The 4108-nt window shown below is 29.1% G+C and overlaps 1 pseudogene; it reads left to right on the forward strand.

Annotated features, from left to right (window-relative positions):
* The first annotated feature begins 754 nt into the window (after nucleotides 1-754).
* Nucleotides 755-1459, forward strand: LOC149877998 (uncharacterized; annotated as a pseudogene).
* The last annotated feature ends 2649 nt before the right edge of the window (nucleotides 1460-4108 follow it).

The following is a 4108-nucleotide window of genomic DNA, read 5'->3' on the forward strand; positions in this document are numbered from 1 at the left end:
AATAATAAAAATAATAAATTCATTATAAGTTAAAGTACCTTTAGATGACTGACTGTTTAAAACTGCTTTACCAAAAATGCTCATTAAAATACATACTTAACATTTCTTTCCAACTTCTGAAATCAATAGTTTTTTATGAAGTTTAAGATGCTTTTAGTTATAATACCTTTAGACAAAATGCGATTTAGGTATCGAAAATATGAAAGTTTATAACTAGGACGTTCGCGAAAAAAAAACACAAATTCAAGAGAAAAAAAAGCGAGGCAAATACATTTCCGACAATTAATCCGGTCAAAATAGACAAAAAAAATAGTGGTAGATTTGCAATAATTCGCATAGAGCTGAAAATTTGTACATACCTTGAGCACATTATTACAAATAAAGTATTAAAAGTCCCCATCGATCCCATATCTGCAAAAAAAGTTATTCAAGGTTTAAGGTATAAAAAAAGGTTGTTTTTCTTTTAAAAAAGGAAATATTTTATCATAAAAATAGATTAGACAAAAGCGAGCAGCATTTAAACGCATTTTTGAATAAACTATTTCGTCGGCTTTTCTTTGAACTTGTATAAGAACAATGAAAAATGCTTTTTTCAAATAATTTTTTCAACTGATTTTCCTCATCTGACTTCCCAAAATTCTTGGAACAAAGTTACGAACGATGAAATACTTTTAGCGTTGAACGTTCCATTGCAGTTAAGAGTATCGAGCAGTATTTTTTATTACGATTGGAACCGTTTAATACTTTTATTAAAATGTCGCAAGTATGTTTTATATGTAGTAAACTTTTAATAGCAAGTGAAACTGTTGTTGTTGATCGTGGAATGAAGACTTTTATTGATACAAGTGTTAAAAGAAGTGATGGGTTTTATGAATAGTTCAAAGATCTGTAGTCTGTGACGATTCATGTGGTGTGCCGTAAAAAGTTTACTCGGAAGAGTACTATTGTTGCATTTAAAAGACAGTAAGATATAGATCAAGTCAGCACATCTGAATATAGTCCACCTCGTACCAGAGCGCGCGTAAGTGAATCTTTTTTTTGTTTAAAAAAATGTTGCTTATTTTGCGGCGATGAAGCAAACGAGGAGGCCGAGAAGAAGAAAGCGAAGAAAGTTCGGCGTAAAATTCATAAAGTTGTGACTCTTGAATTTAAAGAATCAATTCTGAAGGTAGCATGGAGTCGTTCTGACGAGGAAGCAAATAAGGTTACTGCACGCATTGAATATGAGTTTGATTTAGTTGCTGCTGAGGCTAAATATCATAATACCTGTTATAATTCTTTCTTGAGGCCAACCAATGGGTGTAAAATCAGTCATCCTCAAGATGAATCTACAAATGTTGCAATGGAAGAAATATTTAAATACATTGAAAATAGCGATGACTGCCAGTTTTCATTAGAAGAACTAAAAAATATTTGCAAAAATCCACATTTAGATAACAGCCAATTAGGACAGGATTAAAGTTGAAGTTCGGTAATAAAATTATTATCACTGAAAAACCGGGAAAATTAACGTTTATCTGTTTTTTTGACAATCAAAGCGATATTCTTAATCAAGCTTGGTATGAGAAGAAAAGCCAAAATAAAGAAGAAGAACGATTTCGAATTTTAAAAACTACGGCAGCAATCATTCGAGAGGACATTCAATCATTGGTATTTGATAATACCAATTATCCCTCGCCTGGTCAAATGTTTGAACATATTAACAGCGATATTCCAGAGTCATTGACTTATTTTTTAAAGCAAGTTATTTTGAAAAATAAACGATCTAAATTAGAACATTTAAAATCAGCTTGTACAAGTATCAGCCACAGCATTATGTCTATGGTTAGGCCTAGGTTTTTTAAATCAAAATTGCAATTGGGTCTCTCAGTATTTTTCCATCGACGGTTCCAAACTTCTTATACAAATCTTTTCGTCTTTTGTTTTATGCGCATCCTACAATGACACTTTGATGTATGAGGATAATCATAAACCTCCAACATCTGCTTCTTCAAGTCAACACTTGTATCGAGTATATTATCAAGTTCAAGTATGGCTAGACAATCAACTGGACCTATCTGACTGGGGTTGGAAATTAGTAGATAATACATTAGAGCCGATTGACACTTTACTTCCACCAGCTCCGGAAAGACTTCTCAACACCATCTTCTGCAATTGCAAAAAGGATTGTAATGCAAAATGTAGCTGTAAAAAAGTCGGGTTATTATGTTCATCAGTGTGTACTAATTGCTGAGGCCAGTCTTGGTCTAATGTTGAATCAAATTCAATAAATGATGATTTTGATGCTATCAATAAGGAGACAATTGATGTATCTTTTTCACATATCCAGCTTGAAAAAGAAGATGACTATGAAGAAGAAGAAAGCGAAGAAAATGCTAATATATAATATATCACAATAATACGAATATATAATACATAATATGCATTTAATAATATATAATATATGCAAATATTATGCATATATTATTTATATGTATATTAGCTTCGTAATATTTATATTATATTAATTTCGTAATTTTACAAGAATCGCAATATCTTTTCTGGCAATGCATTTTATATAAAATCGGATTATACTTAATATATTTTCGCTATATATTTTCTCGCAATATATTCTTGCAATATCTTCTCGCAATATATTTTCGCAAGCATTGCAATATCTCAGGAATAACGATTCTTATAAAAATGTATAAAGGCAATTTTATTAAATACTTTCATGATGTAATACTTTTGTTTGATCTTTATTATGATAAAACTTATCATTAATTGGAAAAAAAGAAAAATCTATTTTTTTTAACCTTTAACCTTTAATTAACTTTTTTTGCAGATATGGGATCGGTGGGGACTTTTAATATTTTATTTGTAATAATATCCTAAAGGTATGTACCAATTTTCAGCTTTATGGGAATTATTGTAAATTGAAATGTTTATTTTGACCGGATTAAATCTATAATATAACTCCTACAGAAACGTTTAACATTCAACATTTAACTAGAGACCGGACTTTGGTTTTTCGATTTTTTACGATTAATCACGATTAAAATGGAATTTTTTGTATAAGTTATTTGAGATAAAATTAATTTTCTGAAGTTTATTGAAATAGAACTTTTTATGCGTTTAAAAAAGCCAGGTTTTCGGTGTGACATGTTTACATTCATACGTAAAATTTTTTAATTAAAATTTATCTTCATTTGATTAAATCGGTCTTAGTCAAATAGCAACTCTGTGCAATGTCTAGAAACAAAAAGTGGCATAACGTTTGCGAGATATCACAAGTTTTTTTTAAAAAAAATCCTGTAAGTCTCAATTTAAAAATTATATTAAATTAAAGTTATTTTAAACAATTACATACAGAAATTTTTATTTTAATTGTTATTAATTGTAAAAAGTTGACAAAAAAAAGTCCGGTCTCTATGTTTAACGTTTAACATCGTTTCGTTCTTAGTTACTTTGCTAGGCTTTGAAAGAGCGCGTTTTTCAAATGCACGCGATGATAGGAAAAAGATCTCTTAAGCAAGTTGAAACTTTTTTCCTTTTGGAATTTAATTATTAGTTTAGATTTGGAATTTAATTATTAGTTTAGATTTGGAATTTAGTTATTAGTTTAGATTTGGAATTTAATTATTAGTTTAGATTTGGAATTTAATTATTAGTTTAGATTTGGAATTTAATTATTAGTTTAGATTTGGAATTAAATTATTAGTTTAGATATATAACATAAAGAATAAGATTAAGATAAACAATCATCGTTAAGATCATCTTATAATTGAAGTTCTACCTGTATTTCAGTTCTACCTGTATTTTCAGTTCAACCTCAGTTCTACCTGTATTTTCAAAACTTTTGGAGAGAGTAATATACAATAAACTGTATAAATATCTAACAAATAACAAAATCCTAAATGAAAAACAGTTTGGCTTCCAAAAGCAACATTCAACCGAACACGCAATTCTAGATCTTATTAATAATATAAATAACTCCTTTGAAAACAAAAAATACGTCCTTGGAGTCTTTGTTGATTTATCTAAGGCGTTTGACACAGTAGATCACGCTATTTTAATTAGGAAAATGGAAAAATATGGGATAAAAGGTGTTGCACTAAACTGGTTCAAA

Source organism: Hydra viridissima, unplaced genomic scaffold (genome assembly GCF_058129835.1).
Source record: "Hydra viridissima isolate aposymbiotic clone 2 unplaced genomic scaffold, HvirCarnegie_v1 scaffold_15, whole genome shotgun sequence".
NCBI classification, from domain to species: domain Eukaryota; kingdom Metazoa; phylum Cnidaria; class Hydrozoa; order Anthoathecata; family Hydridae; genus Hydra; species Hydra viridissima.